A 25,088-nucleotide genomic window follows, 5' to 3' on the forward strand; every position below is an offset into this window, starting at 1 on the left:
CTGAATAGATCAGACAACGCCATTCTGATCTCAGTTAAATTTATTAAGTTCCTGGCACAATGACACGAACACAAAAACACACAGACCTAGAAGGTGTACACATAACAGCTATGCACTTGTTGTTAAAGATTTCATAATTTAGCATCAGTCAGTGTTTTCTTGTGCACAATAATGAAAGTCAAAAATGAATAAATGCATGAATTAACAACTTCCCTGATTAATTTAAATACAAGAAATATACATTTTATGTTCCTCGATTTCACTCCTCAAACCTACGTGCCTGGCTTCAAACAATAATCATTGTTCATTTGATCTGAGTAGGTGAACTGCCCTTTAACTGTGTTCTAGCCAAGCGTGTGCTGCCAATGCATTTGGATGCTGTTTCCTATCATTATAGTCAGCACACAGGCAAAAATTGTTTATGCATATCCAGTGATCTCCTATATGAGCCACCTCTTTGCAACAGGTGTAAGGAAAAACTGTCTTTTAGCAGCTTAGTGCAGAACAGTAACAGAGTTATAGATCAGTGGGACACGATATATATATATATATATATATATATATATATATATATATATATATATATGTGTGTGTGTTTAGAGAGAGAGAGAGAGAGAGAGAGAGAGAGAGAGAGAGAGAGAGAGAGAGAGAGAGAGAGAGATTAAAAAAAACATAACCCACACAGTTCACTCCAAGGACCACACAGTCCTTGGAGTGAACTGGCACTAGAGGACACTGAAGGAGCTTCATGTTGATTTGTGGTGCCAGAAAATGACTAGAAAGTGTGGAAAGAAGAGGAGGTTAACCCGCGGTATGGTGATAGTTTTCTGTGTCTACTTCAGGACATATTACAGTAGCTGAGAAGGAAAGTGACAGATGGTAGAAAATTCATTCCTATAAATTAAAGGCATCCAAATGGTTAGTTTTAACAGGCTGCATAGCAGCTTCATAAAACTGGTTTAAAAAAGAAAATTCTGACTTTTGTACTCTCCTCATTTCTGCACAAAATAAACTTTATCAACACGCAGACAGTCTTCGCACCAGTAATACAATGTACGTGACCCTTTGAAAGTGGAACAGGACGAGTGTAAATCTGGGACAGCTTAGATGCCCTTCATTGAAAGCTGGCCCAAAAAAATAACACGGTGCAGAGATTATCAGAATGCAAATGTTATAGGATGCTGTAGGAGGAACACTGAGACTGAGAAAACTTTTGGTATATTCGAATTTTGTGAAGTGCACTGGTAGTACCTGTGCCTGGCTATAAAGACAAGCTAATGTCCTGTGAATATAAATAATTTACTATAGTTTAATGTATACTCCAGCCTTGCTAGTACCAGGGTGGATCCCCTTTTGCTTTCAGAACTAACTGAATTTGTGGCACTGATTCAGTAGGGTGTCAGAAACATTCCTCAGAGAGTGTGGTATATATTTCCATGGTAGTGTCACACACTTGGTTTGTCGATTGCACATCAATGACATAACACTGATATAAAGCAGGATGGCTCGATGCTTTCATGTTGTTTATACCAAAGTTTGATCCTACCCTGTGAATGATGCAGCAGAGGCTGAAACTCGCCAGATCAGGCAACACTTTTCCAATCTTCAATCAATTTCCCAATTTTGGTCAGCCCAAGTAAATTATAGTCTCAGTTTCCTGTCCTTAGCTCACAGACCACACAGTGTAATCTTCTAAATACTTTGTAAAAATTATTATTTGAGCTACTGTTGCCTTTCTATCAGCTCAAAGCAGTCTGGCCACAACAATGAGGCATAATATTAGGATCACCAGCCTAATAATGTGTTGGTCCCCCTTTTGCTGCCAAAACAGGCCTGACCCATGGGCTCCACTCAACCCCCGAAGGTATGCTGTCGTATTCGGCAGAAAGATGTTAGGAACAGATCCTTTAAGTCTTGTAAGTTGGGGAGTGGAGCCCCCATAGTCCACAGACTTGCTTGTTCAGCACATCCCATAGACGCTCAATTGGAATGAGATCTGGGGAATTTTGAGGTCAAGTCAACACCTCAAGTACATTATTGTCCTCTTCAAACCATTCTTGAACCATTTTTGCTTTGTGGCAGGCCTCATTATCCTGCTAAAAGAGGCTATCAGAGAATAATGTTTCCATGAAAGGGTGCACTTGGTCTGCAACAATGCTTAGAAAGGTTGCACGTGTCACAGTAACATCCACATGGATGGCAGGATCCAAGGCTTCCCAGCGGAATATTGCCCAAAGTTTCACAATGCCTTTGCACGCTTGTCTTTCTCCCACAGTGCATCCTGGTGCCAAGACTTCCCCAGGTAAGCTACACACACACACACACACACACACACACACACACACACACACACACACACACACACACACACACACACATCCACATGTTGTAAAACATGCTTCATGAGATCAGGCCACCTTCTTCCATTGCTCCATGGTCCAGTTCTGATGCTCACATGTCCATTGTTGGTGGTTTTGGTAGTGGACAGATGGGACCCTGACTGGTCTGCAGCAATGCAGCCTTATACACAACAAACTGCAATACTCTGTGCATTCTGACATCGTTCTATCAGAACCAGCAGTAACTTTTTGGGCAATTTGAACTACAAAAGCTTGTATCTTGGATCAGTAAGCCTTGGCCACCCATGACCCTGTCACTGGTTCCTCACCATTCCTCTTTTGGACCACTTTTGATAAGTACTGACTAATGCAGACCAGGAACACACCACAAGAGCTATAGTTTTGGAGAAGCTCTGACCCAGTCATCCAACCATCATAATTTGGCCCTTGTCAAAAGGATAAAATGTTCACTTGCTCCCTAATGTATCCCACCCACTAACAGGTGCCAGGATGAAGAGATAATCAGTGTTATTCACTTTGCCTGTTACCTTGGGCATAAAAAAAAATGAAATAAATAAAATTGTCTAGATAATTGTAACAACAGTATAATTTGCAGTGTGTGTGTGTGTGTGTGTGTGTGTGTGTGTGTGTGTGTGTGTGTGTTACAGACACACACAGAGAGTGCAAGAGGAAGTACTAAAGCTGGATTTCATATCACCTGACGGTGACAAACAGGAGTGCTTTTATCTTTATCTTTTGTGTTAGACTGTGTATATGAGTCATAAAAGTAAAGAGGTAGTGATTCACCAGAGGTTAGGATCAACGATCCATCCAGGAGACAACAGCGGATGTTTGATACTGAAGAGGACAACATGAAAGCCTATAGTAGGTTTAGTCTTCCTATAGTGACAAAAAATGGATGAGGCAAAAAAAGCATACTAAAGTATAACCTAATACTATGGGAAACATGACAGAGAATACAAATAGTAATGTACAGTACTTAGCAAGGGAAACAATGTTTACATTACACCTAATGTCAAAAAAAAAGATTTATTTTCGTGTTACTTTATGTGACTACTGATTTACTGAATTCAGACTTTGTGATGCTGCTTTGTTACAGACGTATTCATCCAAAAGCTGCAATCCCTTTCATTCTTATTACACTATAGCTTGTCATTTTGTTTACTCTTCATTGTTTTTTAAGCCTCTCAACACATGCCTATAATGTACATAAAGTTTTTTTAATGGTCAAGTTGTGGTGTGTTTAAAAATAGCAGAAAAATAAACTTTTTGACAGCAAAACAATGGTTTCGGAGTGCGCCTAAAAAGGAGCGGTAACGGTTAGTTGGTGAGTAAACCCAGACAGCTGTAGCTCACACAGAGATGGCATATCGAAAGCAAAAGAGTCAAGACCAGAAAATATTTGAAATCAAGGGCCTGGAAAGAGAGCCAGGAAAACAGACTGAAAACAGACATAAACTTTGGGTGACTGAGGTTAGAAATCATCATGAAAAAAAAAAAAAAACTTGAACAACATTGCAAGGCCTGAAACAACGAGGTGGGTTGTCTCCGCTGCTGGAGAAATGATGTGGAAAACGATAAACAGAAAAAGAGGACAGACTGACAGAGGCGTGTCATTTCCTGAGTGAAAAAAATCTCACACTGATTGCGTTCCCTTTCAAATAATCTCGCCTGTAAATCCAGCAGGATTACCAGTGATACAGCATTAATGTTCTGGGTTGCTTTAATTCCAGTGTAAAGCGAAAACCCAGCAGCATGAAAACTAACAAGAGGATTTAATGAAAGAAGCGACCCGTACCATGAAATGAAGACTGACTTAGAATAACTTCTATCTGTAGAAATGAAAATAGATTTTTTCAGCATAGTTTAACAAACTGCACTGTTACTTCTAACTTCCATTTGGCTGTTTTCATGTTTTGACACTTGAGGAACTGAAATAGAAAGCTAACACGGCACGTAAACTCAAAACAAGACTCATATTGGATCCTGGAGTTGATAAATCAAAGTAGTAAGGAAGAATATCTGAATAAATGTGGACACGTGTCTGTTAGGTCAGCCAATATGTGAAAAAGAAAGTTTTCACAGCTCTCTGTGCAGTAATTGGAAACACTAAGTGCACCACTCGTGCTTCGGAATTAGGAATTAAGAGGTTAAGTAGTAGCATTGTGCTGCTAGTAACATGCACTGTATTTTTTAATCATCAGCAAGTGTGACCACCTCTCTAAAGGCACAAGTTTTTTGCAGCTTGGTAGTTTGGACCATTCAGGTTTGTGCCACAATCTTCACAGGAGTGGATATCAAAGCAAATTTATCCAAAGGTCAGACTGTGTAATACTCAGAGAAACTAAAACAAAACAAATGTTACGTTTGAGACTCTACAGGCCCCAGTTAGTATGTTAAATGTTAAAGGTCATGACGGCACAATTGGAAAGACACTAAAAAAGCATGGCTTGTTTCCAAACGAAAGCCTCGCCTCTCTAAAAAGAACATGGCAGTATGGACAGGTTAGACTAAAGTGGAGATGTTTGGTCATAATATACTGCACCATGTTTAGCAAAAAATAAACACACCTTATACCGTATAACGATTCTCAAGCACGGCGGCGGAGGGGTGATGATTTGGGCTTGTTTTGCAGCCACAGGACCCAGATTCTTTGCAGTGCCTAAATCAAAAAAGAACTCATCTGTACAGCAAAATATTCTAGAGTCAAATATGAGGAAATCTGTCCAACAGCTAAAGCTTAGCCAAAACTGGGTCACACAACAGGACAATGCCATGCACAAACAAAACAATTAAGGTGCTACAATGTTCGAGTTAAAGTTCAGAGTTCAGGATAATTACGATGCTGTGATGGGATCTCAAGAGAGTGTGCATAATTGAATGACTGCAAACCTCAATGAACTGAAGCAATTTCAAAAGACTGAGAAAGTCATACAGAAAAAGTTATTGGTGCTAAAGGTGGTTCTGCAAGCTACTGATTAATGAGATGTACTTAGCTTATGACAGGACTGTATAGAGTCCTATGAAAACGTTTTTTTTTTCTCACAAAATATTTGGGTGAGCGGTCCTGATATATTCGAATATCGAAAACTGCATATTTTCATAAATGACATCCTCAACGGACCACTGTCTTCTGGACTGCTGACAGCGTGTTCACAACTGTTTTCATTATAGGCCATCAGCAGTCCATTTCAGCCTGAAACTGTCTGAGTGCAGTTCATTCAACCTTTTGCTGCACGCTGCGATCAGTGACTTGTTCACTTCTTCTGGACTTAATGAGCGGAAGCACGAACAGAAGTGTAATGTATGTAACCTTCATTGTGTGACCGCCATTTTTGTTTAACTAAACTCAGTATAAGAATGTGAAGCTGTTTCGGTGCTCATGCAATAACATGCAACACTAGCTCTGCACTTCAGCCTCGCTTTTTTTTAAACTATTACTGCAGTAGTATTAATAAAGGTATTATAAGAGTAAGGGTCTTTTAATGATGGCATAAGAGTCCTAGGACCTTGTTTTTTTCCAAGAGTTCTTACAATTCAAGGTTTCTAATAAGGTCTTAAATAATCAGGCCCCATCTTAATGACCTTGTAGTACCATATCACCCTATTAGAGCACTTCACTCTCACTCTGCAGGCCTACTTGTTGTTCCTAGAGTATTTAAAAGTAGAATGGGAGGGAGAGCCTTCAGTTTTCAGGCCCCTCTTCTGTGGAACCAGCTTCCAGTTTGGATTCGGGAGACAGACACTATCTCTACTTTCAAGATTAGGCTTAAAACTTTCCTCTTTGCTAAAGCATACAGTTAGGGCTGGACCAGGTGACCCTGAATCCTCCCTTAGTTATGCTGCAATAGACGTAGGCTGCCGGGGATTCCCATGATGCATTGAGTTTTTCCTTTCCAGTCACCTTTCTCACTCACTATGTGTTAATAGACCTCTCTGCATTGAATCATATCTGTTATTAACCTCTGTCTCTCTTCCACAGCATGTCTTTTATCCTGTCTTCCTTCTCTCACCCCAACCGGTTGCAGCAGATGGCCCCGCCCCTCCCTGAGTCTGGTTCTGCCGGAGGTTTCTTCCTGTTAAAAGGGAGTTTTTCCTTCCCACTGTCGCCAAAGTGCTTGCTCATAGGGGGTCATATGATTGTTGGGTTTTTCTCTGTATCTATGAAGCGCCTTGAGGCGACTTTTGTTGTGATTTGGCGCTATATAAATAAAATTGAATTGAATTAATACTATATACCTTCCTGGCAAATCACAGAACTCAAATATGAAATGATTCAATTCTACTCTTTAGCTTGAATGGCGACTGTGAGCTGGCACGTTTTATCTAACAAAGTCTGCTCATTTTTCTTCTTAGAGATCAACACCTGATTTTGACTTGTGGGTCTGTTTCTTTAAACTTTTCACAGCTTTTAAAAACATAGTCTGTAGTTAAAATACTGCAGCAGCTAACTCACCACCTTACATTGTTGTCTTATTTACTGCAAAACAATCAGACAATGTGATCTCTCAAACCAATCAGCTGCTTTGCTAAATCAGTCAGTTTGTCTGAGTAATTTTTTCCATCAGATAAAAATGTTTCCTATAACACCTCTATGACACTTAGATTACTGTGCTTACAACATGCTGACTCACTTTGCATATTTATGTATCTGATGACAGTTCCTACAGCTTTCCCAACTGATCTGTTCTCTGTTTTGTGTTACTAATAAAATATAATTAAACTAGTAGTTTAATTATATGTAATATTTCACTTTTGAGTGGTTCGCTGGTAATTCAGCAATAATATATAGCTGATATTAAATATCTGCTAAATATAGCCTATATTTGTGCATGTGTGTGCATGCGTGTGTTTTTTAATAACATTTCCACCCTAATGTAATGGAGCCCTCTTTGACAAGCAGCACTCCCCGTTTCTGTCATCTTTTTTTTTTTTTTTTTTTTTTTTTTGGCCTGTCCCGTTTGGCTCTTTTGCCATCAGAATTGTTGTCTAAAGGCAAAGAAAGATGCCCAACGGATTTACTTTACCAAACTGACCATCCCAGCCTTGCCGTAATGGTCCATTTGATTCACCTTTTATTGTTTATTTTATTTTCACTTACTGAATACGGGACAGACTTGACTGGGGGAAAGAAGGGGAGAAAGAAAGAGGGAAAGAGAAACAGCTGAGAAGAGGGACGGGGGAGAAGGGCAAAAGACAAAAACCAACAGAACGGGCAGAGAAAAAAAAATGCATATATCAATCACCTGGATCACCTGCTGAGAAAGAAAAAAGAAAGCAAGCAGAAGAGAACAAGAGTAATAGAATAAACAACATCACAATGATATATGGGAATATGACAGTAAATACTAAATGTTAAACATTATTGTGCAGCACATAAGATCAACAGAACACAGTGTGCTTTGAGGTAGGAGCCAAAAAGGGTGTAGTTTGTGGGTGTGATCACCCGTGTGTACACCTGTGAGCATGGACGCGCTTGTTTTTTGTTTTTTAAAAGGTTCCTTCATGTAATAATCTGCTAGAGGGTGTGGGGGGGCCCGTTTCTGTCATCAAGACTGCTGTGATGGCCTTTCCACCGATCACAGCTGAAATTTAATTTTATTATTACGAGATTTAATGCTTCACTAAAATCTCTCCCCATAAGTTTTGTTTGTCTCAAGTCTTATACCTGTCATATTACTCACATATTTTATCCAGCCTTGTATTATTTATTTTTCTTGTTGTTTTCTTTTTTTAACAGGCACCATGATGGTGTGGTGGTTAGTACAGTCACCCAGTACCAAACTGCATACCAGTTTGAATCCAGTCCGGGGCCTTCTGTGTAAAATGGCCTGCATTTGTATAGCGCTTTACTCAGTCCCTAAGGACCCCAAAGTGCTTTACACTACATTCAGTCATTCACCCATTCACACACACATTCACACACTGGTGATGGCAAGCTACATTGTAGCCACAGCTGCCCAGTGTAGTGCTTACATGTTCTCCCACTGTCTGAGTGGGCTCTCTCTGGGTAATCTAACCCCAATGCATGTGGGGTTAGATTGGCTGTAGGTGTAAATGTGATTATGAAAGGTTGTCTATCTCTGTGTTAACCATGTAACAAATTGGTGACACGTGTAGTACGTATCCAGTCTCTCACACTATGACAGGTGTCATAGTGTCACCCCACAGCCCTGAGTCAGTTAATGTGTTCTGTAAAACACCTTTGTAACTATTTTTTGAAAAGTGCTATACAATTAAAGCTTTATCATTGTGTTACTATAGTTTTTATTTCTGCTATTGTCGGCTTTTGATAATCAAAGACAATAAAGCACTGTGCAGCCTTGTGATTGACAAGTTGCTACATTCGCAGTAAGGTACTCCGCTCTCCTTTTATATACAGTCGATGGACTCACACAGTGACAAATTCATTATGCTTAGAGCATTAATGCATTGGTCTGTAAGTTATGCTCCACTGAGACCTGCTATCAGACTGACTGATCGTGTCTCACAGTGCTTGGGAAATACATTCTATCTGCCAGTAGTTAGCTCTCCTTTATGTCAGAAGTTGAGCTACTTAATGACTAAGGCATGAGGGCTCATCCTGAGATGAGATGGATGAGTGATAGCACAGACAGTCAGTAGCAGTCATTACATTGGCACTGACAGTTCTTTGGTAGAGAAGCAATAATCAAATGAACATAGCTTCCCCTGACATTTGCAGGAGTTTTAGCAAAAATATGTTCTCAGGATGGAGTGCTTTAGAGCCAAATGGTGAACTCTTCTTCACAGACACTGCTTGCTGCACCATCTGCTTAGCTGTAATCCTGCTAGTCAGCCAGCACTTGTGCTGCACAGTACAGTGGACTGCAGAACAAACTATGTAAGGATGACACTATGCTTCCAGTGTTTTTGTGTCTTGGAAAAGTACATGTTGGGACAATAAAGTTTGCATTATATTACATACTAAAAGTGTGAACCATAGCTCTATAGTTCTCAAATGTTCAGCTCTGGGAAGCAGCTGAAGTAGTTACCTTCAGGTGGTTACTCACATGCACTGGAAGACTCAGTCATTTACTTCATTACTGTGCTTTGCTGTCCATATCTTTTGGTAATCCCTGTGCCAGAAAGAAGAAGCTGAGAGAAATAAGCTGTTGGCGTCTCACTGGGTTCCTCTCTACTGACTTTCATTTCATTATATAATCCTAGATTTTACAGTTAAACATTTAATAAGGCTTGTCTCTCTTAGTTACCATTACTACACCTTTACATTCTTTCACAGCAAATATAAAGTTAACACTGAAAGTGGTGGACCATTCACCTCGTGATCTCAGAGGTAGACAAAGACAGAGTTCTCATTTGTATCCAGTGGCCATATCAAATGACATGTACTGGTTTCATCAGCTCTAGCTTTAGCTAGTGATGCTCCAAGAGCTTGATAAAAATGTGCATGGATGATTTTTAAGCTAACACATAATTATACAGTAACACGGATGGCTGCATATGAGATGTTTTGCTAAAGTTTAAAGCCAAAGCAGATGCCCATCCCGCTCTTCTATCCTGTGTTATACATGAAAAGACAATATTCATCAAAATGCCACTATAAGCTAAAAAAAGGGGGCATATTTACTTCCCACAATAAATATTCAACCTGAAACTGACACACAAAACAAACAACGTTCACTTAAGTCCTCATACCTCACAATATATTATAGCTCAATATTTTATAGGTGAAAAATTAATGTGACTCCAACAAGTGAGGCATAAAGCAGCCAGTGATTCTTGAATTTCTATATTCTCTAAATTTAAGAGGAGATTAAACATCTGCACTCGTGCAACATGAACTGATAAACCAGAATTTTATATAATGCCTAAAAAACTGCAAATGAGTTGTCTGTGCCCGTCTGTGCTCGTCTCCTGCCTGAAATAATAGGAGAAAAATCTTTTATCACAATACGGTAAAGCTACTCATTTAAAAATATAATAATCTTCAATTTTTTCTGTTTTTCTATTCAGTGTTATTAAGCAATGCCTGGTTATAAATAGATGGTGGATTCAGTTCTTCATCTTCAGTCACACCCTGATAGTTAAGGTGTATGTGCACCGATGAGTCTGTGTGTGTCTCCTGGTGTGTGTGTGTGTGTCACATTTCTGCTTGACTGTGAGGGGATGGGGGAGAAAATGGTGTGAGGGTGAACGTGAGAGTGGAAACTCCACATGTGTGAGAGTGTCTCTCTGTGGTGAAATGGGGCTACATTCTGTGCTGAAAGACACATTTCATCAGAACGCTGTGGTGGTGAATCTCTTTCATTTTGTTTATCATCTCTCACATCAGTGTTCTAATAAAGGGGGGGGACTGCAACAGAGCACACAGGTCTATTTTTCCAACTTCAAATTGACTAATTGACTTTGCTGCTCACTAATCCACCTTAACAGTTGTTGAGGCGGAAATTAATTTAAATGTCGTGCTCAAACCTTCTACAGATACCAAAGTACAACATGTTTTCAAATGTGTCCCCCCACTGCAGCGTATGCTCTGTAATACATGAGATCTGTAGGTTTGAGCCTCGTACTTAAGAAGCTTTAAAGAGCGTTCTACATAAATAAATAAATGAAGTCAGGTCCAGCAAATAAATGCTACCATTGTTTAAAAAGAATAACTCTGCAACATCAATGATATTTATTAGGGAGCTAAAAGGTCTTTGGGGTTTTCTTGATTTCCCTGAACAAAACTGTGTTTTTTGCCTTTAAACGCTGCAACAACCTTCAGCTGAGACCGACAAGATCAGGCTTACTCGCCCTGTGAATCCGTTTTTGGCACACTGGAGCTTCATGCAGGTTCATGCAGGTTCATGCAGGTTTTCTACATGTGCGTTTTGTTTTTTGTTCTTTTCTCATCTCACATCTCTTACGTCTTATCGCTCATGTTAAGATCGCATTGGTTTCTCAAAGGGACTTCTATATTTAGTCTATAGCATATTGTTGCCTTATTGTAGCCTACTTTAAATTTCTTCATTTCCTACCGTGTCGCTTAAAATAATCCTAAAGGGACGTAAACTGCGCCAGTGACCTTATCACACTTCGTCGTATCTTTTGTATATATTATTTTAGAATTCTCCGCTGAGCGGTTTAATTTTTATTGCGTACCCCCTTTTACTTGTGTCTTTGTGTTAGTTCTTTTTGTACTTAGAAACATAAACTTTACTAGATGTCTTTGAATCATCGGCTCTGCGCACTCAGATCCATGCGTATTGGTAACAAACAGTCACCGGTCTACCCAGAGGTTAAGAAAGAAAGAAAGAAAGAAAGAAAGAAAGAAAGAAAGAAAGAAAGAAAGAAAGACAACAAAACGTACCGTGGATGTTCTTCGTCTGTTGATATTCAGTCTTTCGTTTTTGGAGAAAAGAATAAAAGCTATCCCGGAATGTCTTTGGAGGCGTCCTTTATTTACGCACGTCCAGTACAAACAGTCGGAACTCAGACTGGTTATACTAAAAGTGCATCTGCTTCTGTAGATGTTGCTGCTGTGCGCGCTGAGGGTCCTTCAACTCTTATCTGAAAGGCAGATCCTTCGTGTGGGTATAAACACAGTTAAGGCGGTCGTGTGGTCAGCGTTCAAATCTGATATTTGACACTTTCTCACACTTTCAACGACTTCTTCACAGTCACTGGCAAAGCTGCTCTCTTTTTTTATTACCAGAGTTAAATCCCCACTATGTCTGAAAAGTGTGAAAACTGCTGTACCGGCGAACCTTCGTTGTATGCGCAAGGATGCAGATCGTTGTGGGGTGTCTCCAGTAATTATTAACCCTCCCGGTGGAAGACACGGGGACTTCCTGGATCTGATGCGAACGATTCTCCACCGGGAAGATTAGAGAAACGTCAACAAGTTGCATTCAAACCTGCGTTTTAAGAAGGTTTAGTTGATACTGGCTGCATGGCTGCACTGAGAGCGAATTTACCCGCTGCAAGCACAGGCGCGTTTCCAAGTAATTCATTAGACGGTCCGCCCCGTTAGTGTTACAGTATTGGCTAGAGGTGCTCCAGACCGGGTGTAGGGTCCAAGACGGCATCACAGAGTAAACAATATTACTTTGGAGAAAATAAAGAGAAAATCCACATATGGGCTAAATTAAAGACTCACATTTCCACCAAGCTCTTTAAGGACTAAAATTGTAAGAGCATTCTTATATGCTGGCATTCCAGTTGCATGTATTGCCTTAATCAAAATTGGATGATTTTTAAAGCTCTGTGCAAGACTGATGCAGCATGCGTTGGCCTCCCAATTTACAATAAAAATATAACCCTCACTGTAAGTTTGAATTCACTTTTTACATGCTTTGTCATATAACATCATATAAAATTATTTTGTACTGTACCTGAACAAAACTATTTTGCTACTAAACTTTGCTATTTACAAAAAACCCACCAAGTATATTTGAGGTTCATTTAAAATGGAAGAAAAGCACATTCTTGGGAGCCTTGGGTGTTCTTGAAAGAGTGATACACTTTGTTTAAATCATCTTGTGAAAATGCATATGCTTTCAGTTTGTTTCTTTCTAGATTAACTCAGAGGTGTCAAATCAAAGCTATTGCAATTTGTTGCTTCTTACTCTTTACATTCTTGTACCATACACACAAACTGGAAGATGGTCCAGCTTTACGAGCCCCTAAGATTTTTATCAGAACCAATAGTTGTCAAGCTCGAACTATTCATAGCCTTGCTGCCTCTAAATCAAATCAAATCAAATCAAATCACTTTTTATTGTCACATCACATGTGCAGGCACACTGGCACAGCACATGCGAGTGAAATTCTTGTGTGCGAGCCCCACAAGCAACAGAGATGTGCAAACACAACAACACAAACGAGCAAAATACAAGAATGGCCAACCTGAAACTAATAAATATATGTACAATATATAATAGTGTATGCATTTCTGGATGTGTATACTAAATATTTTCCTACGTGTGTGTGTGTGTGTGTGTGTGTGTGTGTGTGTGTGTGTGTGTGTATACACATTTTTACAAATTAAATAGTAAAAAAATAAAATAAAATAATAATAATAATAATAATAATAAAATATATAAAATATACAGAGTTGAATATGTGCAAAACAAGTGGCATTTATATACAGTGTGGAGTGCATAGTGTTGAAGTTCCAGTAGTGAAGCTGAGGTGTCTATGAAGTGTTCAGCAGTCTGATGGCCTGATGGAAAAAGCTGTCTCTCAGTCTGCTGGTACGGGACCGGATGCTGCAGAACCTCCTTCCTGATGGAAGCAGTCTGAACAGTTTATGGCTGGGGTGACTGGAGTCCTTGATGATCCTCCCCGCTTTCCTCAGGCACCGCTTCCTGTAGATGTCTTGGAGGGAGGGAAGCTCACCTCCAATTATCCGTTCAGAGCACCGCACTACTCGCTGGAGAGCTTTGCAGTTGTAGGCGGTGCTGTTGCCATACCAGGTGGTGATGCATCCAGTGAGGATGCTCTCAATGGCACAGTGATAGAAGGTCCTGAGGATGCGGGGGCTCATGCCGAATCTTTTCAGTCTCCTGAGAAAGAAGAGGCGCTGCTGGGCCTTCTTCACTGTTTTGTTTGTGTGTACTGACCACGTAAGATCCTCAGCCAGGTGTACGCCAAGGAACCGGAAGCTGCTCACTCTCTCCACAGCAGCGCCGTTGATGGTGATGGGGGTGTGTACTTCTCTGCACCTCCGGAAGTCCACTATCAACTCCTTTGTCTTTGCGACGTTGAGGGTGAGATGGTTGTCTTGACACCAGTGGGTCAGGGCGCTGACCTCCTCCCTGTAAGCCGTCTCATCACCGTTGGTGATAAGACCCACCACTGTAGTGTCGTCCGCAAACTTCACAATGATGTTGGAGCTGTTAGTGGCTGTGCAGTCGTAGGTGTAGAGTGAGTACAGGAGAGGGCTCAGTACACACCCCTGTGGAGCACCAGTGTTCAGTGTGATGGGGGATGAGGTGATGCTGCCCAGTCTGACCACCTAGGTGAGTGCATGGTGTAGATTACGCTACAATCTAGTTGGGAGGACTGTGGCTTAAGTGGTAGAGCCTTGGGAAAGATATTGAACCCTGAGGTGACCTTAAGGCATCCATCGGAGTGTGAGTGTGTTTGCAAAAGTTAGAAAAGTAAATAAAAGCACTGCATGAATATGTGTGACTGGGGAGAGCACTTTGAGTGCTCAGCTGAGTAGAAAGGCATTATTTAGGTACCAGTCTATTTACTACTTACCTTCAAATGGAACTCAAAATTCATGATTGTTACATGGAAAACGATTCTCATTTTGGAAACACACCAGAATCAGAAGACTTTTTTTTCTCAAGTTTGCACAAAGTTGATCGCATTTAGAGGCACCACACCTGAGCAGTCAAAGGAGCTTGCAAAGAAAAGATTGCAAGCTCAAAAAGATTGACTACGATGACCTGGATGACTGAGAACCTTCACAGACACACCTGAGCACATAAAAGCTTATATTCTTGACAGTTTTTGTTTTTCTCAGCTCGTAGCTTTCTGTGTTTCTATCTTCTATGTTTGCATATAACATACAGTACCTTATTTCAGTAGAGCTAAATTCCCAATAAAGCTCATCTCATTGGCATATTTTCCTGTCTTGGTTGTCAGAAAATATCACCATTAACTACAAGATAACCTGTTCTGACTTACATGACAGTTTTTCGCGTCGCTCCTTTGCACTGCTAAAACCCCAATTTTATTATTGCAACCTCTTCTGACAAAATCACGATAAAACAAAGGCTGTGATGTCAACGGCTGTATTTATATTGAAAATGATCAGTCGCTGAGGAAGATGGAAATGACAGGATGATTTATTTGTGCCTGATCAGCTGCGATGCAGTCAACTAAATGTGCTGTGCCTTTCCAATTGGTTACTTCTCTCTGTCATTCACCAAGCTCTTCCAGAAAGGAGTGTGGGCTGGAGCATCTCACTGGGAATGAAAACAGACACTGAGACAGTCTATTTGGAAGCATGCTAAAAGCAAGAGGTATATAAAAGAGACAGAATTGGCTTCTGCGTCTGAAAAGTGAAGCCAATACCTTAAACCTGTATTTTTTCTCATACACAGCCGGAGGTCCAATCCCCTGGTTTGAATTCAATGTGATTGCATACAAGTCTGTTAGAAGAACACTGATCTATTTTTGACTGGCTTTATTAGCACAGGAAGCAGTTTACCAATCATGCTATCATTAAAAGTGCTCATTTCATGTGTCACTGAATTTAACATGTTTATTTTGTAAATTATTTCTTGTAGAGTAAAACAGGACATAAAGGGAGTATAGTTGAGGGCATGCATAATTCACAAATCACTCTCACATCATCACTTGCTTACACTTTACACCACAAACAAATACTATATTACTATCATTTTAAAGGATGTTAAAAATCTGATGGTGAAAACTGGTACAAGCATGAGGTCTTATATATTTACGTATGGTACTGTTTTTGCTTTGTTTTCCACATGGGGCATCAACAGATTACCTGAGCAGCGTGTGATTTCTATCAAAATAAAACTTTAAACTGGTGTGGACAGCTGCAGCATGCAGTTCAGATACCCTCTTGAGCGTGGCTGTGCAGTGATGAGTTTGCAGAAACTTGGTTTACCAGTTTGCAGTGAACTTCCAAAAGTGGAGGTATGCTGAAAGCGTTATTCATCATATATCCACATCTCATCCATTTTTATATTGGCATTGCCAACTCCTGGGAACTTTAGTGGAATTCAGCACAGATGTCAGTAATGAGAAATAAGCAACTGCCATAAGGAAATTATTTGGACCTCGAGGGAAACTTGTGCTTGGATTGATTCAGAGACTGTAGAGAAAACGAGCAGCCAAAGAGGCCACATACATTAAGAGTAGGTTGCGTGACTTGGACTTTGACAGCTTAGCTGAAATTGAAGAGTGCCCCCAAGGAGCAATGCTAGGTGGTCACATTATTTTTAAACAAAGGTGTGATACAGGCTGCTATTGAGAATATAGTAAAAGTATCTGCCTGTTAGCAACTGGTTTCTCTTTAAATTTGCATCTTGCTTAAGCACGTCATGTTAGAGTTGTGGTTTCTTCTGACATCAAGGATTTAGCCTCAAAAGAATTACATGATAAATTGTAGGAACGACATAATTTTACATGAGCCAAACTAATTCACCCAAAGAACAGCCTTGTTAGTTCATTAAGTACTTTGAGTGCACTGCTGTTTCTCTCCCATCTTCTGTATGTTTTATCTTTAATTGAATCAATACCAGCTCTTTGAAAGCAAATTAGCAGACTCTTCATCTACATTAAATGTTAAGGAAGAAATGAAGCATATCACTTGAGCTTGTAGGCTCACATTTGTACATAAAGGATTTATGCGATGTTTTACACAGAACAAAAAGCTGCTCAGCTTTAAAACTGAATTTTAATTTTTACTTTGATTTTATCATCTCTCTGAAACACAGAGCAATGAAAACTGATGGTGTGTTTTGGTGTGAGTGGAATACTTCTCCATAACTGGAGAGTATTAGTGGCCTTAAACTGTTGTTATAGCAAAGATGAGGTACATAGTTGTTGGTGCAAAATCCTTGAGGCGCGACTTGGTTTTTTTATATTTTGCTAGGCAAATGGGTAACAGATGCAGTTACATATTGGACCATGTGCAACCAAACATGGAAAAACACTATATAAGGCAAATAAGAGAGCTTGAAAATCAATATTTGGTACCACCTGTATTCTTTAGAAAGGCCTGAACTCTCTTAGTCAAGCTTATTTTTAATTTCTTTAAGTAGCCTTCAGTAATACATCGTCAGACTTCCTGAAGGACAAAGCTCCTCTTTGGATGCTGGCTGCCTTTTATTCTGTTCTCTGTCTGGATAATCCCATACTGCAGTAATAATGTTGGGGAGCCGAAACCATGACCGATAGAGTCCCATTGTGTGTTTTTTCTATCGAGGTTTACGTTTAATTCAGTGACAGTGTGTTTGAGATCATTGCCATGCTGATATGTGAAGATGGGGCCAATCACATACTTTACAGGTGGCATTGCACAGTCACTTAAATCTGCCTGTACTTTTCTGTTTATAAAATTCAATTTTGAGAAGATCCCCAACACCTCAAGCTCAAATGCAGCCCCAAGAATGACAGAGCCTTCAGAGATGGCCTTTTCACCTTTCTCAAGAGCTCCTCTGTACAGTGTAAATGATTTGAAGCAAACATTTGTCACTTCATAAGATCTGTTGGTCCTTTTTTGTAGTACAGTTCTTAGATAATTTGGCATACCCCAGTCTTTTCTCCCTGTTCCTGCATGAAGAATGGCTTCTTTACACTGAGACCATCCTACCACCTGTCCACCATGATATGAACAGTAGATCGAGCAACTGAAGGTCCAAATGCATCTCTCGGAGCTTTGCTAGATTTTTTTCCCCCTTTCCTAATGACTCGACTTTCAGGTACTGCTCATCTGCTGTGTAGAGTTTTTGTAGGCCTACCCCTTCATTTTTCCTCCATGATTCCAGTTTCCTCATTTTTTTACAACATTGAACACCATGCTGAGACTAAGTTTTCAGCTAACAACACTTTGTTAATCACTTTGCTGGTGCAAAAATCCTATTTGCAGGTCAGTGTTAAGTGGCTTAATAAACAAAAAACATTCCTCTGAAAATGGTCCGGTACTAGGAAAGGACTGAAAATGAGTGAAAAAGCAGCTAAGACCTTCAGAAAGTCTAGAAAACTATTGACCGACACCACTTTACATATGAGAAAGTCTGGCTCATTGGAAGAAAAGTATAAAGAAACGAGGGTTGACTCGAAGATTTATCATAGTACTGTATATTTTGATGCCATTAGACACACTTGGGGTTAGTGTTTTCCCATATTTAAAACAGAAATCACAGTTTCATGGCTGTAATAAAAGTAATCTATATCTGACATCACATTTTAGAACAGGAGGAAATGGGTTAGTAGGTTCTTCAGCTCACAAATCAGTAAAAGCAAGCATGCTACAAAAATCTAAATACAAGAATATACAAATTTAATTCCTTAAACTGTCCCTCATTAAAAGGTCATACTAACAATGTATTTTTTGTCGGTTGTTTGTTTTTTGAATATGTTAAATACACTTTTAATATCACATGCACTAAGTATAAAAAGACATCCAAATTACAAATATAGGTACTACATACAAGTAGGCTACATTTTAATTATAATTTCTGTGTCTCTTTAATATTCAAGTAGCACCATGTGGTAACAGTAAGCATGTAATAAATCCTGTCATATCTTTATGGAGTGATATATTAGCGCACATTAGCCTTCTGGAGATCCACCAAGAAGGAACCAGAAATCTTTATTGCATCTCCAATTTAAACACATAAAAGATTAAAAGTGCCGCCCCTCCCTTTGGCAAAGTGCAGAACAAAAATATCATTGTATTATTATCACACTCACAAAGCAAAAACGCATCCCTCGTGGTAAAAGATTACTGCAAACAGGAACTGGTGTTTAAACAAAATGCTTGTTTTATATGCAGGCAGGATTTCCAGAGATAAATTCAATAGTGAAGTGAGTCACTTTTGTTTCACGATAGGCGCTTAAAATATGAGAGAAAGATTTCAGCATTCATTATCCAGCTGTGTCCCCAGAGGATCTCTCCTGTTCATTTTAGGAACTCAATTAGTTTTCCACTTGCACTTTCTTAAGGCCAAAGGGCCAACTTCTCACTTTGACAGGGTGATTGCCATGACATTCCCGAGCACATTAATGCTACAAAGATTGATTTTAGTGACCTCAAGGTCATTTACCACAGTAACCCTCTCAGACAAACTTTCAGTCCCAATAGAGTGATGTTGTTTTTAATGCATATTCCCTTTGCATTACACTGTAGGCTCCTGGAGCTTGTAGCTATACACTCTTAAAAATTGGTGCTTTAAATCTATTTTTGTAACTGGAAGAAAACGGCATGATCTGAACACATTATTGACATGCGGTCTTACTTATTTGACATAAGTTACACATTACCTAAATTTAAGTACAGTATAATTATATCTTTATCCATCCATCCATCTTCTTCCGCTTATCTGGGGCTGGGTCAGCAGCAGCCTAAGCAGAGAAGCCCAGACCTCCCTCTCCCCAGCTACCTCCTCCAGCTATTCCCAGGGAACATCAAGGCGTTCCCAGGCCAGTCGACAGATATAAGCTCTCCAGCATGTCCTGGGGCCTCCTTCTGGTGGTACATACCCGGACCACCTCACCCAGGAGGCGCCCAGGAGGCATCCTTTTCAGATGCCCGAACCACCTCAACTGGCTCCTTTCGATGTGGAGGAGCAGCGGCTCTACTCTGAGCCCCTCCCGGATGGCCAAACTTCTCACCCTATTCTCTAAGGGAGAGGCCAGCCACCCTTCGGAGGAAGCCCGTTTCTGCTGCTTGTATACGTGATCTTGTTCTTTTGGTCACTTCCCACAGCTCGTGACCATAGGTGAGGGTAGGGACCTAGATCGACCGGTAAATTGAGAGCTTTGCTTTTACACTCAGCTCTCTCTTCACCATGAAGGACCAGTACAGCATCTGCATCACTGCAGCCACAGCACCAATCTCCCACTCCTTTCTCCCATCACTCATGAACAAGAGTGAAATAAAATATGCTGAAATTAAGGATCAGGCAGCAAGTTATTGCAAAAAAGGATATAAAATTCCAAAAAATCAGAACAGGGTTTGGAATTTGCAAAAAAAAAAAAAAAGAAAGAAACATCCTCAAAAATGCACCAGAACAAAAAAAGGAGCTGACATAAAGCAAGGATGAGGTGCTCCTGATGTTTCTAAACAAGAAAAGGAAGAAACTGAGATTCCTGGTTCCTCAAATCTCAAGAGAAAAAATCAGCTGTGAGAATTTCATGCTTTGATCCAGGAGTTGGAGCTGGATCACGGCAGCTTTTGTACATATTTCAGGATGTCAAAGGGGCATTTGAGCTGTGGTTGGCAGAGTTGGGACCACATCTGAGGAGGCAGAGGAAGTAATTTAGAAAGCCAATTGATCCAGAGCAGCATAGTGTCTAAAGTAAAATAGTGTTGCTTTACTCGAGCTTAAATGGAGCTTGATCCAAAAAATGACAAATTGACCTGTGTGAAAGGCAGCAATAAGAATAGGTGAGTCACAGAAATATTTTTAATACACAAAAGGTGTATAAAGGACTTTAGTCGAGATTGTCACCAATCTCTGTAACACCACCAGTCTCGATATACATTGGAGGTGTTATGGTCACCTGAATTACCTCTTTCAGCTCTGATTTTGGTCTTTTCAATCTTCCCAGGAAAATATCTAGTTATTTAGCTGCACAATTCCCCTCTGCCAGCCAGTATCACTAAGTTGTTGATACTGGCTGTTAGCCAAAAACAACACAAAAGGAGCATTAAGAGTGAACCGTAATGATAGTGGGCCAGACAGACAATCAATTGGATGAAATTTACTAAGTTCTGTAATGCCAAGGGGAGCTGCAGAGTCAGGTTACGCTTTGCTGTAGATTTATCAGTATCGACAACTAAAGCCATATTTATTTGGAAAATTGGAAACTTTTTAAGAAAAAATTCTCCCTTAGAAAATAACAAAAAACACTATACTGTATATCTGTGACGTCTATAAAGATTTATGCTTTTGGATGAGGTGCCAGAGGCAAGGCAGGGAAGTCAGAGAGTATGAGAGACAGTCTAACATATTTCTGGTGTGTTTCTCATGAGATTTACTGACAATAAATAAGTATAAATAAAACATTTGAAATACTCCTACCAACAAAAGACAAAATTCTTACTGAGTCCACAAATTCTGCAAACTCAAGACAACAGCGTGTTCTTTGAAGCAGCTACAACAGCAGATATCAGACTGGCAGAAGAGTGTCAGCTGCAGGGTTTGGTATTATTCACTGAGAGCGTCAACAAGCTCATTCATTTTCAGAAAGATGTTTGCACTATCTTCTTCACAGAATACTAATGTCGCCATCTTTTTTTAATAACTTTGAGGCCTGTGTTTCTTCACAGTGCAAGAACTTTTCAAAACTGATCAGTCATGGACTTCACAGAAAGGCCTTTGTTGCTTGCAATTGTACTGTTGCTGATAACAAGCTCATTGTTGAATTATAGAACAAGAACATATCAAATATATAAAAATGTAGCACATAAAATGTTCAATTCCCTTAAATTTTATTTGTACAGCCCTATATTCCATAAAGAGGTTCAAAGGGCTTCACGGGCATGAAAACATAATAGGAAACAAAGATACTTACAAGTTAAAGCAGCAAAACAAGCAGCCCATCAGAAATAATTAAATACATACACACCCACACAGTCATAAAAGCAGTATTACTAAGTAACAGAAGTAACTGAAGTAGAAGACCAGTGTAGTAATGATGTACATGGTCTGTATCTTCCAAAATACTAAATGTGCCTGAACTCAGCAGGTAGGACTGAAATTCTTGAAACTATCTGTAGAGTTTGCCTCCCTAGTATTTTGACGAGAGCTATTACAGAATTTGGCGGTATAAACTGGGAAGGCTGCTTCCTCCATTTTCCTCCGTGAGGAGATGATTAGCATATTTTCTAATCACCTCGCTTTTCCATGATGTAGGCCCCTGAAACCTGGCGACCACGCACCAGGGCAATGCCAGCAGATACAGCCATGCCAGAATGTGCAGCAAGCCTAACCAAATACCCTTATTTGCTTTTATCAGTTGTATGAGCTCCATTGGTCCGGGTAGGCTTCACCAGAGCAGACTGCTTTGTGTGTGTGCATGGAAGGTAAAACAGACTGTAACAGCATCTACCCAGCCAAGCCAAATTGGGTTTGTGATGAGGTAAACCAAAGGCACCTCCATGATAAAACAATACTCTACCCATAACACCGGAGGATAATACTATGGTTACAATATAGTTCTTAACTTGTCCAAACATTCATCTGCAGAAGTATGTGTGAAAATGCAACTGTCCAAGTCATTCAAATCGTGACTTAAATTATTTTAAATTTTAATTTGCCTGCTCGCGTTTACAAATTCAGTGTGATGTTCTAACGGCCGGCGTGTGACAACACAGCTGGTAATTGTCCAGTAAATTCACAGCCAGCGAATTAATGTCCGGGTGTCTGCATGATCTTCACAGGCGCACCCTCCCCTAAACCAAAACGTGCATTTTCTGTGGTAAGACTGCATTTTAAGAAGACTGTTACCTGTTATGTGTTACATGTGAGAAAATGCAAATTCACAGAGTGTTGATTTAAAGTAATTTGAAGACATTTTTAACCCTTTAAAGCCAAGTTTATCAGTTTATCATATTTGATATGGGTTTTTGAGAGTTTTTGAGACTTCTACATCATCAGTGTGATGAAATAAATTGAATAATACATTTTTTAAAGAAATAAATTAATAAAGAATGCGTGATTTAGCAAATATGATATAAATTTAAAATCATATATGCAAATAAATATACACATGAGTTTTAGGAACTGTGGTTTGCCAGCACTCAGAGCATCTTACTATTTCTGCCACTTTGCTTTCTTCCATTTTATTATTTAACCTCAAGACCGTGCTCCACAGAGCAGTTTGGGCCAGTTTTTGCTCTCCATGTCCTTTAGTGAGTTTTGGGCACACATGAATACGTCAGTGGTTCACTGGTTACCCCTCTTTAGATTCCTACATACAGTCAGAGTCAGACATTTACATACATTCATCATGGGCTTGAATCTCATGGTCATTTGAAGCTTTTAATGGTTTGTCTGAATTGTTATTTTTGTTTCCAGAGTGGATCGATTGTATGTCATATATCGTTAATGCCTTTAAAAACCAAGAATTACCTTAAATCACATACGTTTGAAATAATTTTCGATTTTCTCTATCTTTATATGCTCTAATATAAACATACACCTCTAACAGATGTGTCTTGCATAATTATTGCTGGATATTTGACCACTCTTCTTGGAGGATGTGTTAAGATTCATTTATATTGGTTGTTTCCTGGCACAGACCTGGCTGTCAAGCATAGTCCACAAAATGTCAGTAGGGTTGAGGTCGCTTCTTTGGAAAGGCAAATCCAGAAGATTAATGTCTGCTTTACCTGTTCCAAAACCAGTCTTGATATAAATTTGGGATCATTGTCTTGTTTGAACAGACAATAGTTGTCACCTTGTCAACTGACAAGCTGTTGAGTTGAGTTCAAGTTGAAGAACTTGGAGGTAGTACTCCTTCTTCATTATTCCATCCACTTTCCACAGTGTACCAGTACCACTGACAGCAAAACAGCCCCACAACACGATACTGCCACCACCATGCTTGACAGCTGGTACTGTGTTGTTAGGTTTGAAAATCTCACCTTAACTCCTCCGAACATACATCGTGTCACTGTGGCCAAATAGTTCAGTCTTTCTCTTATATGACCACAACACTTTTCTCCAGAAAGCATTCTGCTCGTCCATGAGAGCAGCAGCAAATTTCAGAAAATCTTTCAAACTCCAAAATCAAGTTTAATGGACTAGCCAGCAATATGGCAAGGTTGAGCCTTAATGGCTCCTGGGTGGTAATGAACTCAAAGAATGCCAAGAAGAGTGGTCAAATATCCATCCAAAAGCTCGTTGAGGGACATTTAACCAAATATTAGTGGGGATGTATTTATATAGACAGTCTGTATGTATATTTTTGGCCCTTTTGACCATAAAAAAATCTAAATAAATTCAAATTTGTGCACCCAATTATTGTTTTTGAAAGTCATTCTATCCTGAAAAAAGAAAAGAGAAATCAAAAGCTCCAAGTTACCATAACATTCACACTCATCATGACTTTATGTAAACTTTTGACCACTGCTGTAAGACCTGTTTTTGAAATGCTGTGACCCAGTCATGTAGCCATTAAAGTTTGGCCTCTTGTCAAAGTCATTCAGATCCTAAGCCGTGCCCATTTTTCTGCCCCCAGTGATATACAAGACCTGACTGTTTGCTCGCTACCCAATATATCCCATCTCTTGACAGGTGCCATTGTAATGAGATAATTAAGGTTATTCACTGCAGCTGTCAGTGGTTTTAATGTTGTAGCTGATCAATGTAGAAGGCATTTTTCCCCTCACTTGTAACATATGAAGTAATATAATCAGTAATCAGTAATATTTTAAACAGACTGTCTTTTTTAAGCCCTGCAACCATGCTGCAACATGAAAAGACTGGCATATGATAAATGAAGAAGCAATTCATTTGTATATAAAGTATTGTTTTCCTTTCTTGTTCTTGTTCCTTCCTTTATTTTCAGCAGCCTGTCTTCTCGCTGTGCAAGCCGAACTCATTTGTCAGCAAGCAGCTCACTCTGTTAAGAATGCGTATGGTTAGCTGGGGATGACAGGACCTTGTTTCACAGTTGAATAAGCCTCTCAGCATGGGATCCAACCCTTTGATTAAAAAGTAAAAGGAAAGTGAAAATATTACATATGATAAATAGCTGTGCTCAGAGGGAGTTAATAGCATCTGAGGTGAAGCAGTGCCAAGAAGCCTGTGAGGGACAACATAAACATGTTGGATGGCCAGCAGGAAAACAATAAACAGAAATAACTGAACTCAAGCATTCACATGCTTACACGCATGAACACATGCACAGACACTCTTACAGTGTGCATGAGATTAATGTAAATCTTACAGCCTTTGTTTCTCCTCTTGTTATGTATGATAAGATGATCTATTTTAGGCTTGTACAAATATTTTCTTCCTCCTACAATTTGATTTGCAC

Source organism: Diplotaxodon limnothrissa, linkage group LG19 (assembly GCF_057381915.1).
Source record: "Diplotaxodon limnothrissa isolate DT_005_m linkage group LG19, D_limnothrissa_male_GT1.1, whole genome shotgun sequence".
In the NCBI taxonomy this organism is placed as follows: Eukaryota; Metazoa; Chordata; class Actinopteri; order Cichliformes; family Cichlidae; genus Diplotaxodon; species Diplotaxodon limnothrissa.